The following is a 13,791-nucleotide window of genomic DNA, read 5'->3' on the forward strand; positions in this document are numbered from 1 at the left end:
GGAATTTAAGAATAATAAAACTTAACCACAATTTTATTCAAAAGTCATCTACTTATCCAACTTCTAACTGCTAATGTTCACACTCTTAATATTTCTGGGGTGTATGGAGGAGGGGGAGGAGAGGGGATGGAAAGAAAATTGAAAGTTGAAAGAAAAATATAGATTTATTGGAGGATCAGTTTCTTTTGTGGAAAAGTAATCTCATTGTTTTAATATTTCTAGTGGTGACTCTCCTTTAAAACATCACCCACAGAAACTATCTGCAACTGAGCATCATTTTGGAATTATGGAGCAGCCCACAAATTTTGATTTAAGAATACAGCACAGAATTTCAAAATATTAGTCACCCTTAAATTTTATTCTACATTTCAAACTTCTGGTCGTGATTTGCAAAGTTTACAAAAAATGAATTTCCACAACGCAAGGGTCCATTTACCTATTTACAACTTTAAACAGAAATAGGTCAGCTGCCAAGAAGGAGTAAAACTACAGATTAGACTTCTTTGAGGTTGGCATCAAGCCAATTAGAAAGAAACCCAATGACCACTAACCAGGCATGAAACAGATATGCAGATGAATAAAGCAACTACTGGAAAGGATTGTGCAAAGTCCTAGCCCCTGATGATTCTCTAACTTTAGTTTCTGAGCCTGACGAGAGAGCAACCTTCAGGAGGGCGAACTCACGAAAAGCATCCAGCCCAATGGGGTATCTGGCCAAGTACAAACACGATCAACTGGCTGGAGCACTAAGATTTTTTTTACCTCTTGCTTTGGCAGTCTGAGGTACCCACCTGCTTGAAGCAGGCTCTAATTATACAGAGCCCAAGAAAAATGTGGTAATCTGCCTCAGTAACTATCACCCAGTAGCACTTCACTGCACAGTGATACGTTTCATCACCAATCTTTCAAAAACCAACTCTTGTCTGAGAAGCGACTTGGATCTGCTCCAATTTGCCTACCCAAGCATTAGTTCCACAACAAATACCATTTCATGGGCTCTTCACTCAACCCTGGAACATCAGGACAGCAAAGATGTTCTTTATCGACATCTCAGCATTCAGTACCACCATCTCCTCAAAACCGATTAAAAAGCTCCAAGACCTTTGCCTCAATAACTCCTTGTGCAACTGGCTCCTTAATTTCCTTACTTGCAGACAGCAGTCAGATCAGATTGGCAACATCTCCACAATCTCTATCAGCATAGGTGCATCATAAGGCTGTGCTTAGTCCCCTGCTCTACTCACTTTACATTTACGACTATGGCCAAGCACAGCTCCAATGCTATATTAAAGTTTGCTGACTTCACCACTGTCGTAGGCAGAATCAAACGTGGTGATGAATCAGCATATAGGAGGTAGACTGAAAATTTGGCCAAGTAGTACCACAATAGCAACCTCTTACTCAGTATCAGCAAGACCAAAGATAAGAACTGATCGACTTCAGGAAGAGGAAACCAGAGGTCCATGAGCCAGTCCTCACTGAGGGATCAGAGGTGAAGAGGGTCAGCAACTTTAAATTCCTCAATGTGTTCATTTCAGAGGATTTATTCTGGGCTCAGCACACAAGTGCAATTACAAAGGAACAGCTATTACCACAGGAGTTTGCAAAGATTCGACATATCTATTACCTTTACTAACCTCGATAGATGTGTGGAGGAGAGTATATTGATTGGTGCTTCCATACTGGGCTGTGATGTAGCTAATACCCTTGAAAGGAAAATCCTTCAAAAAGGTGTGGATACGACCCAGTCCATTACAGGTAAAACCCTGCTCACCAATGAGCATATCTACATGGAGCATTGTCGCAGGAAGGCAACACACATCACAAGGAACCCCCAATCAGGTCCTGCTTACTTCTGCCACCAGCAAGGTGGTATAGGAGCCTCATGACTCACAGCACCAGTGTCAGGAGCAGTTATTGCCCTCAAACATCAGGTTCTTCAACCATGGGGACAACTTCACTCGCTCCATCAGTGAACTGCTCCCACAAACTATAAACTCACTTTCAAGGACTCTATGTTCTTGAAATTTATTGTTTATCTACAAAGTACAATTTAGTGCTGATTAACAAACCAAATATTACATGTTAGGAACATGGAATGACAAATTAAAGGACCTTCTTGAAAGCCAACAGAAACAATAGGGGGCAGGGGTAATGCATAAATCATTGAAAGTATCAAGGCAAGAAAGGATTCTGGGAGGAACAGCCAGCATACATGAACCTGGGGCGTGAGCCAATGTTCGACTCCACTTCATTGATTAAAGTGACAAGGGAGATTGAAACATGGAGGAGAATGCAGAAGGCAAGTACCAGCTGCCTGGCTTTTGATCACTGGTGGGATTGCTCTGCTGCCAGAGAAAGAAGCTGCCACTGTGCCCCGAGAACATTACCCAGGTTTTCTGCATTTTGGTTATGGACTTTTCAGTCTTATAGTTTTTAATATTCTGTGATTTTCGCCCCATCATTCGCGTTTTTTTAATGCGGGGAAGGAGGATTTGGAGGTTGTCGAATATGCTACCATTCTTCTTTCTTGGTTTCTTGGCTATCTGGAGAAGAACAACTTCAGAGTTGTATACTTTGATAATAACGAACCTTTGGCTAAAACAAAGCACCCTTTATTTTCAAGAACAGGGAAGAGGTCAGGATGATTTTCAATACAGTCACAATTAGGGTGATGTGCCTTGTCCTGAACACCATATTCCACCATGAAGGCCTTACAGTAGATGAGGTGGTTTACTAGAGTGATTCCAGGGACAGGGAACTCAGATTGAACAAGAGGCTGTGAGAAGATCAGAGAGATTTAAAATCATGTGTGGTCTAGGCAGATAGGGAGAAAATTGTCACTGGTAAAAGGATCTAGAACATGGTGAATGACAAAGCTAAAAAAGTCTTTTTCCCCTTTCTGTTGTACTTAGGCAAAAAAAAAGATAGGGTTGGAATGCATTGAAAGCAGTGGAGGCAGATTCATTGGTGATAGTCAAAAGGAATTGCACAAGTACTTGAGAGAAAAAAAAACTTGTAGATGTACAAGGACAGCTAGAAGAACTAGCTGCCTTGTACATGGGATACAGCCAAAAGTGAGTTAATGGGCAGAATTGGCTGCTTCCATGCTGTAACATTTCAATAATGTCATAACAGATAGCTCAGATTTTAGCTGAGACTGTTTGGCTGAACAGATGTCATAGCTAAGGAAATCAGATGAAACAAAGGAACTGCATGCTTCAGATCCCAAGAGAGGTTTGTTCTCAACTAGAAACCTTATCTAATATCCCACCCAACATTTCAGAAAAGAATGTTTGCCTCAAGTTAAACAATGATCACCCACTTAGTAAAAGTGACATTTCCAAACATCTGTTTAAACAATCAACTGATGGAACAACTGCCCTTCCAAAGCATTTGTTTTCCAGTGACCAAGTTTTCCAAATACAACAGCCCAATTACGAAACGAATTCTGTGAAGAGGGAGTATATAATAGATGCCACATTTGGCGAAGTTTTGAACTCCTTATAGACTGACATGTCATTGCTTTTACAGCTCAGATTTGGACAATTTCAGATATAAATTCACAATGTTCAATTCAATATCAAATGAATTACGCATTGCAAAATAATGAAAATTTCCCATAGCAAAGTCCCACAAATTTAAGATATTTAATTGAAATATTTTTTTCCTTCTAATAGTGGTGAAAGAATTGATGGTGATGCAAGCAGACTACAATCAAAGTGTGATGCGTTTTATGTCATGACTGGAAAGCTATGGACCAAGAGACACTGAAGTGCTATTTGCCTCAATATATTTGGCTTGGCTAGCACGTAGGCAGGGGTGAAATAGCACCCGTGCAGCAATTTTTGTGTATTTTCATTTTGCGTGTATTATAGTGTTTGATATTAGTATTCCATCATCTTCAAATTTTTGCAACACACAGCAGGCCAGACAGCATCCATAGGAAGAAGCACAGTCGATGTTTCGGGCCGAGACCCTTGGTCAGGACTAACTAAAAGAAGAGATAGTAAGAGATTTGAAAGTGGGACGGTGAGGGGGAGATCCGAAATGGTAGGAGAAGACAGGAGGGGGAGGAATAAAGCGAACAGCTGGAAAGTTGATTGGCAAAAGGGATACCAGACTGGAGAAGGGAGAGGATCATAGGACGGGAGACCTAGGGAGAAAAAGGTGGAGGGGAGCACCAGAGGAAGATGGAGAATAGGCAAGGAGTTATTGTGAGAGGGACAGAGAGAGAAAAAAGGAAAAAATAATAAATAAATAAGGGATGGGGTAAGAAGGGGAGGAGGGGCATTAACGGAACTTAGGGAAGTCAATGCTCATGCCATCAGGTTGGAGGCTACCCAGATGGAATATAAGGTGTTGTTCCTCCAACCTGAATGTGGCTTCATCTTGACAGTAGAGAAGGCCATGGATTGACATATCAGATTGGGAATGGGACGTGGAATTAAAATGTGTGGCCACTGGGAGATCCTGCTTTCTCTGGCGGACAGAGCGTAGGTGGTCAGCGAAATGGTCTCCCAGTCTGCGTCACGTCTCACCAATATACAGGAGGCCACTCTTGGCTCCCTTGGTCTCATCTCCCCCTCCCTCTTACTATCTCTTCTTTCAGTTAGCCCTGACAAAGGGTCTCGGCCCAAAACGTCGACCATGCTTCTTCCTATGGATGCTGTCTGGCCTGCTGCGTTCCACCAGCAGTGAGAGTGAGTGAGTGAGTGAGTGAGTGTTGCTTGAATTTCCAGCATCTGTGGATTTCCTCATATTTGCATCTTCAAATTTTTCTTGTTGAAACTAGATGTAGCATGTTTTGCTGCTTCTCAATGACCCAGCTGGCGGCTGCTCCTCCTGTGTCTGCTTGCTTTCCCATCACAGCTGCTTGAAATCCTCTCCCACGCACTTTTGCTCCTTTCTGACTTAGAAACAGTTGGTGTTACGATCAATTCTCAGAATGGAATCCTGTCATTACCTGGGACCTGCCTGCACACCACCTATAATTTTAACATTTGATTTAAAAGCAACTTCATTGTCAATATCATGTCTTGAAAAGCAGCACACAAATACCTTTGGGCTAAAAAAGTATCTCAGTACAAACAGAAATAAAATGATTAGGTCACTTCAGAATATATCATGCTAGTCAATATCCAATTTGCTCCAAGTTCTATGGTCTACAATAACTATCAAAATACACAATTTGAGGAAGTTGTCTAGTTTATTCAATGAGACAACCAGCTTTAATGCCTAACCCTTGTCATAATTTCAACTGTAAAATTATATACACCATGTGAAATGGATAGAAGTGGTAGTTAGACAATCAACACCTCAGGATACTCCAGAGAGGACTCACATTGTTGCGTTTACACTAGTTGATAAAGTATGCATTACAAAGATCAAACCACATGACTTTCATCTTTCAGTAAAAGTATAGTGTAGCACAATGAATGCAAATTACAGTACCTTTCAAAATGCACACTGAATGTTTAATGAGCAGGTTCCATCCTGGTGACACTGCACACACTTCAAATGTGCTCCAATTAGTTTTAATGTACATCTGAAAAACTTGATATTCTATTTGAAAAGAAATTGGATAAACTTCTTTATTTTCTAGTAAAGAAATTTTTGAGATATATTCCGGGTACGTTCAAATGCTTCAATCCGATTTCGGAATTAGCCACTGTACAGAGTTCACTAAGCTTGATTGGGAATCAAAGCTCTGACAAGCTAAGTTCAGTCATTATATCTGGTACTTCCTGTGGAATTTACAGGTGTTCCCTGTAATAAGTATTCTGGTTTTCCCCCCTCATGACAAATTTATGCTGACTGGTAGGTAAACTGGCTCATTTAATTACCTCTAGGGTGGCAGTAGAAAGAATGGTTCTAAAGAAATAGGTAGGGAATATAATTTGAGGCTGCATTGAGAGGTGAGAGAGACTTATTGAGCTAAATAGTTATGAAAATTGACCAAACTTCAGATAACTTAGCAAAATTAATCCAACCAATCCTATTTTGAACTTGACCAGTATTACATTTATGGAAATTAAGTGAAATCTCTTTAAGACAATTGCCATCAAGGGAAAAAAAAGCAGCTAGAGACTGCCAGAACACCTACAGCTTACTGGTGGTTAAATAAAAAATACTGACCGTCCCAGTAAGTCAAAAATTAAAATGTCAGAACCTAAAACACTTCTTTGTAATAATGTACAGTTAATGTAAATGAACACATTTAGGATGTAGACTGATTTTCCCCCTCAGTAATAAATATATATGTACAAAATCAACTTTTTAAAAAAAGTTGTAACCAACTCCTTAAAACTGTATCCATTTTTTAAAAAGTCACAATATTTCAGTCTGTTCATTTCAAAACATTATACAGCATACCCAAGAAAACAATCTGGACCTTAAGCAAATGCTTTTTAAATATGTCATGACAATAGGTCACGGCAAGACTTTGCCAAACTTTCAATAGTCCTGTGAACCCAATCTGATGCATCACTTCCCATAAAATAAACAAAATGCAAGCACATATACAGATGATTAGGAATAGAAAATTCTAAAATCCTCCAAGTGCAGGGACTTTAAATTGATTATTTTGCTATGATATTGAGTCTCTCTTTTACTGCATTCAGTGCACACATCTTCAGCCACTCCCGGCACTACTGTAAATTTTAAAATGACATCACATTAGCGTAATGCAATTTTTTATCCAAAAAGATCAGATTAATTTGCAAATTCATCTAATGGTTAAAAATGATGCAAATTGTTAGGAATAAAGTATACTTCATCCAAACCGGTTGTTGTTGTTTAAGTAGATTTAGTAATGAAAGTCCCAAGTCCGACCGGTCAGAATCAGACAATACTGGAATTATGTGCTGATATATAGCTCCAGAAGCATTTGATGATGTAGCTTACAAAATTGGATTCTTCTCAGATAGTTCCTTTACAAATTTAGGACTAATGAAATACTGCAGCTTAAAATAAGTTGAATCCTACTAACACATGGTAGTCAAAAGCAGAATGGAGATGGCAGGCTTCGACTTGAGTACAACTACTTTGATAACTCAGTTCAAGAACTAGGTGATCAGAGCACAGGAAAGTTTGTTGCTGCTGCTCGTGGCATAATTAAAGAAATATGGTGTGAACAAGTCAGTGGAAGGCTTATGCCAAGTGGCACTGCTGAAATAACTGCAGTTTAAAGTGAAGTGCTAAAATTTGTTTGAGTCTTCCTTGATGCTAAAGAAAGTCTCCTTTATCTGCAGGTGGGACATATTTAGAATATTATTGTGCTGGTCTATTGTTCATCTACCTAGACATTCATTGTACAAAGTATTTAGAAAATTTACAGGTAACCTATTGTTATCAACCAGACTACACCAGCAACTAATAGGCTGGCGCATCACAGAAGCAAAAAAAAAGGTACTTACACACATTTCTAATTGGCAGACTTGTCAATACCAATCAGAACAAAAGCTGAAGTCATATGACCTACAATGACCAACAAAACTGTATCTGCCCCAATTTCCTAAACCTTTCAATTATAATCTGCCTACTTGGCCCATGTGTTAAAACACCTAATAATGTGTACACGTCTTTACAAAACAAATGGGTTCTGGCTGGTGGATAGGACCAAGATGGCATGATTCATCTCACTCAGTACCTTACCCTAGTCAGGGTAATTTGCTTGAGTATCACTGTATATACAGGTTTCCCCCGCTATCCGAATGTAGAGCATTCCTATGAAACCGTTCATAAGCCGAAATGGCGTAAAGCGAAGAAGCAATTACCATTAATTTATAGGTGAAATTTTTTTTAGCGTTCCCAGATCCAAAAAAAACCTACCAAATCATACCAAATAGCACATAAAACCTAAAATAACACTAACATATAGTGAAAGCAGGAATGATATGATAAATACACAGCCTATACTAGACAACTGGGTGACCCATTGGGGCACCCTTTGAGAGAAGGGTAGTGCAGTCGGATGTGACCAGAATGAACATTAAATTTTCCTGAATGCTATTTCTTCAGCTCTTCTACCATTTGTTCTTTCTCTCTGATCCTGGAGTTGTGCGGCCCTGGCCTGATCGGGTTCTTGTTCTCTCCTCAGTCTGTGCCTATTGTTGTCATTTTGGAGACGTGCATGCCTGTCCTCCTCTGTCTCATCTTCTCTCATCTCTTTTGTCCTGACTCTTTGATCCTGGAGTTGTGCGGCCCTGGCCTCATCCAATTGTTGTTCTGTCCCTCTCCTTGCCACTTCCTGACGACATTTGGCGTCATCTCTTGACCATAATGTCCCCCTTCTCTTTCCATGCGGCATAATTAGGCTATCCATATATTTTTACCCTAATGCTTGACAGAAGATAGGAAGCAGTAACACCAAAGCCTCCAAGCTGCTGAGGCTGGTCGTGCGCATGCATCATGGTGTGGCGTTGCAGTCTCCATGGAAGGTGGAAGTGGCTCTGTGAGCATCTTGAGGTGCTGCTGAGGCTGGCCGTACGCATGCGTCAGGCTGTGGCGTCCCGATTTCCATAATGGCCAATCGGGTCTCGGGTGAAAGGCAACCTGTTGATTTTTGGCGAATAAGCAATTTTATACGAATATATGACCCTGAACTTTGTCTGCATTCTGTAAGTTAGCGCATTTTAATTTGATTTAGCCAAGTGCCGCTCTAATGCACCGTTTGCACTAATTGGAGGTCACAAACAGACAGACAGAGCATGAGAGTTTTAGTAGTATATAGATAAAGTAGAAATAATGTACAGTGTAGTTTCACTTAACAGAATCCGGAAGTTTGAGCCAAAATCGATTAGTCGAGAGAAAAAAAAAAATCGGCACATACACGCATGCACACGTACACGCTTTCGCATGTCATGCATGCACACACACCTGCCCGCACAAGGCTTCATGGTCATGGTGGTCTTTCTCGGAGTAAACACAAGTTTACAGCGAGTGTCTTTTTTCGTAAAAGTGAAAATCCTCTTTCGGTTAACGAAAACAGGTACTAATGTAGGAAAGAGAGGCAGCAACAACCAAAGCCCGATCTGCCATCTGGAACTACCTGTCCTGAATGCGGAAGAACTTTCAAAATCAAGATTAGACCCATAAGCCACTTGAGAGCCCATAAGTAGATCAACAGAACGAAGACCATCATCCTCAACCTCGAGGGATAGCCACGACAACGACTAATGTAAGTCTTTCATAAAAGCAAAATGTCGTAAACAGAACGTTCGGAAAGCAGGGGACACCTGCATCCTTAATTCACTTTTCTTGCTTCTCCAAATTTTTTTCATATCTTTACAAAATTTAAATACTCAGGCTCAGGTCATGCGTAGATTCATTGTGACCAGGGCAGGTTTTAACGTCATTTCTTTTCTGTAGTGTGCAAAATTATTGTCAAGGAACAATCCTATTAAACAGTTGTAAATTATGTACTTCATGAAAACCATATTTATTATTGTTGATATCATTTGTACTTTCACCAATGCCAAAAAAGGTCCTCAGGCATTAAGGGATTATGATTAGATCAGATAAGATTAGCTTTATTGGTCACATATACAGAAACATACTGCAAAAATATGTTGTTTGTATCAAGTCAATTCAACAAGGATCATACTAGGCAAGTGCAAGTGTTGCCATGCATCTGATGTCAACAAGCATGCCCATAATTCACTAACCCGTACATCGCTGGAATGCGGGAGAAAACCCAGTGCACCAAAAAGAAACCCAGATGTCACAGGGAACATATATTGTGGCAGGAACTGAAACCCAATCTTACAGCTGGCAATGTAAAAGCGATACGTTAACCAGTACACTGTGCTGCCCTACAAGAATCAAAGGATAATGATTTAGTGCTGAGAAGTGACACAGTAGTAAAGGATCAGCCACCCTTGAATTTCTTACCCAAATGGATATTCTGACATGCAAACATGGAAAGTGACTATCAATAAGATACCTGTTTGGAGGTGGAAAGAAAAATGAAGACTAAGATATGCATTTGTTGTAAAGAATAACAAACAGGGAAAACATGGTTTTCTGTCTCTTTCACCAATCAACTTCCCAACCCTTAACTTCATCCCTCCCCCTCCAGGTTTCATCCATCACCTGGTGGTCTCTCTCCCCTCCCCCCCCCCACCTTTTAACACCTACTCCTCAGCTTTTCTCCCCCTCCAGTCCTGCCAAAGGATTTCGGCCCGAAACATCAACTCTACTTTTTATCCATAGGTACTGCCCGACCTGCTGAGTTCCTCCAACATATTGTGTATGTGTGTTGCTCAGATTTCCATCATCTGCAGATTTTCTCTTATTAGGGAAAACAGGACCGGTTTCTTATCACTCAAAAGTTACTTCAATAGATTAATGATCAAACATTTGCAATGAACTAGCTGCAAAAACTGAAGTACCCATCATGGCATCTACGGCCGAGTACTTGCTACATCCAAGCCAAAAGGTGAGCTTGTCCCATTCAAAAGCCTGACCGCCTCCACAGCAGGGGCTCCCCAACTGGGGTCCATGGACCTTTCGATTTATGGTAGGGGCTAATGGCATAAAAAAGGTTGGAAACCACTACTGCAGACACAGTGAAATAGCACAATTGCTGATGGAGGAACCCTTTTTCAGATGAGATATTAAACTCAGGGCTCACTCAGATGCAAATTTAAGATAAAAACACTAAATCATGTCAAAGACTAGTTCTCTGAACTTCAATAAATATTTACAGCTCAGAAGAGTGGAAGAGTGCTTGTAACTCTTGCTAATGAGATAACATTGTACACAATCCATTTGTTGTGCAGCATTTTTTTAGACCTCTGCAGAAAGTGCCATATACGTCATTAGTATATTAGAGGACTTAGGCCTTTCACTCCATCAAGTCTGCTCCGCCATTCCATTATGGCTGATTTCTTATCCCTCTCAACTCCATTCTCCTGCCTTCTCCCCTTTGGTGCCCTTAATAAAGTACCTCTCGACTTCTTTAAATACTCCTAGAACCACAGGACTTGGGCCCTAAATTTTAATCACTCCTTACTCACTCACCCACCCCCAACAGACACTGTTCAACCCACCAAGTTCTTCCAGCCAATTGTGTATTGCTTTGGAAAAGATGTATCTGTTTCATCTTTAAGCACTCTGAGATCCAGCCTCCATTCATGAGTAGAGACTTCTAAATATCAAACACCCTCCCCACAAGACTTCCTACCCACCTCAGTTTTAAATGTCCACACCCTAATATCATATCTAAGACCCCTCCACTGGTGAAAAAGTGAAACAGTGAACACTGGTGAAGAGGAGCAAAGCATGCCCTTCAGCTCGTCTAGTCTATGCCGAACTGTTATTCTACCTACTGCCATTGACCACACCTGGACCATTGCCCTTCATACCCCTCCCATCTATGTACTTATCCGAACATCTCAATATCTACTTTAAAAACCACTCAAGATCTCAATAAAACTCCTTCTTCTACATCTCAAAAAGGAGTTTGATGGCCAATGGTGTCCCGCAAAGATCTGCTCTGGGATCCCTGTCTGTGCCTCGTTCAATATTGCAGCTACTCAGAATTGTTTTAACTGGCCATTTAGCCAGTTAAGAGTGATTCCAAGATTCATCCAAAAGGTCCCAGTTTAATGAACCAAATATTTGGAAATACATTAAAATGCTGTGCTAAAATATAATCCTTGAAACGAACTAACAATCAACAATTCAACATGAGGAACACACCCTTCTAGTTTATAATATTGCAAACTGACCACAAATCTTGCTACAGAAACATGCTTAAAGTTGCCAAATATATTTAAGTGGGAGATGGTCAATTTTAGAACAGATTTAAAAACGCAAACAACAGGGATTCTGCAGATGCTGGAAATTCAAGCAACACATATCAAAGTTGCTGGTTAACGCAACAGGCCAGACAGCATCTCTAGGAAGAGGTACAGTCGACGTTTCAGGCAGAGACCCTTCGTCAGGACTAACAGAAGGGAGAGTTAGTAAGAGATTTATCAGTTTTATCAAAATCTAGTTTTTGCTGCCTTACCACAGTGATCAAATAATTTATCCATCACTTTAAATTGATTTTACTTCCACAAAATTTGTATCTAAAATGATAACATGGTCTATATTGCTCAAAGTTATGTCGCCAGTTTCAACACGTTTTGCTATTATACACTATGCTAAAATTTCCCAAGCTGTTTTGTTATATTATACCAAGAACAAAAATATCTTCACTTCTAGAAAAGTTACTCCAGGATTAACAGTTAGACAAAGTTTGTCAATACAGAAACTACTTGAAGTGAAAATTTTGGCATCTTATGATAAACACTGAATACCATCCAAATTATCAATCACTGCTCTGCAAACAATTAAAGCTCAGTTAATAAAATGACTTGGTGCACCCTGGATCATTGCAGTTAGGTAATGGAAACATCCTTACAGAATTCACTAATTACTACTACAAAATATATGTTTTTTTATATTATAAAAACACACACACACACACACGGGGAAAAATGCAAAAAGAGTTCTGAATTTTTGCCAAGGTCTCATATTACAAATTTTTTAAAAATGCAAAATGGGCAGTTTTCTAGAAAAGTAATATTTTATTTGTAAGTGGGCTGCACTGAATTTCAAACTGTTTACAGACCGAACTTCAAAAAGAAAATTAAAATTCATGCAAACTTTTTTCAAAAATCCATGATCTGTACGCTTCTCTTTAAATGCCCAAAGAACACAGTTACAGTGCTGCTAAAAAGTCTGTGACCCCTGTAGAATGTTCTCTATTTCTGCATGTGACCTGCACCAAGCAGGTCCTAAAACTAGATAAAGAACCCAAGTAACACAAAAAACATACTTGTTCATTTATTTATTGAGAAAAATGATCCAATATTACATGTATTTGCTGAAAAAAGTATGAACCTTTGCTTTCAGTAACTGGTGTGGCCCCCGGTATAGCAATAGCTTCAACCAAATGTTTCCAGTAACTGTTGGTTAGTCTTTGGAGGAATTTAAGGCCATTTCTCCTTATAAAACTGCTACAACTCTGCGATGTAGGTGGGCTTCCTTGCATGAACTGCTTGCTCCAGGTCCTTGCACAACATCTTTATAGCATTGAGGTCAGGACTTTGACTCTGCCATTCCAAAACATGAATTTTCTTTTTTAAACCATTCTATTGGTGATTTGCACTTGTCTTTCCAATCATTGTCTTGTTGCATTATCTAACTTCTATTAAGCTTCTGATGATGAATTGCTACCCTGAAATTCTCCTGTCAAATGCCTTAATCCAATTTTGAATTTATTGATCCCTCAACAATTGCAAGCTATTCAGGCGCTGAGGCAGCAAAGCAGCCCCAAATCATGATGGTCTTTCCACCATTCTTCACAGTCGAGTTAAAGTTTTGGTGTTGGTGTGCAGGGTCTTTTTTTCTCCAAATATAGCGGTATGCATTTCGGTCAGGAAGTTCAACTTTTATCTCATCTGTCCACAGAACATTGTCCCAGAAACGTTGTAGAACATCCAGGTGATCTTTTGCAAACTCGAGACAGGCAACAATGTTTTTTTTTGGAGAGCAATGTTTTCCTCTGTGGTGTCCTTCCACAAACACCATCCTTGTGTTATTCTTACAGTGGACATATGAATAGAGACCTTAGCAAGTTCTAGAGATTTCTGCAGGTCTTCTACTGTTGCCCTTGGATTCTTTTTCACCTCCTCCAGCACTGCACATTGTGCTTTTGGTGTGACCTTTGCAGGATGCCCTAGGGAAAGTAGCAACAGTATAGAATTTCCATCACTTGTAGACAACTTCTCTTAT

At 39.9% G+C, this 13,791-nt stretch overlaps 1 protein-coding gene across 2 annotated transcripts in view; it reads right to left on the reverse strand.

The window, feature by feature from the left end:
* The window catches only part of tmod2 (tropomodulin 2), a 69,525-nt gene that overhangs the window by 44,052 nt on the left and 11,682 nt on the right, over positions 1–13,791 (reverse strand). Inside the window, exon 2 of one of the 2 annotated variants that reach the window (XM_072278202.1) lies at positions 5,455–5,565. The exons of the other annotated variant lie outside the window; for it this stretch is intronic. The gene's annotated coding sequence lies outside the window, so the exon portion shown is untranslated. The remainder of the gene's footprint in view (positions 1–5,454; positions 5,566–13,791) is intronic. 2 annotated transcript variants of the gene reach the window in all.

Source organism: Mobula birostris, chromosome 14, assembly GCF_030028105.1.
Source record: "Mobula birostris isolate sMobBir1 chromosome 14, sMobBir1.hap1, whole genome shotgun sequence".
Classification (NCBI taxonomy): Eukaryota; Metazoa; Chordata; class Chondrichthyes; order Myliobatiformes; family Myliobatidae; genus Mobula; species Mobula birostris.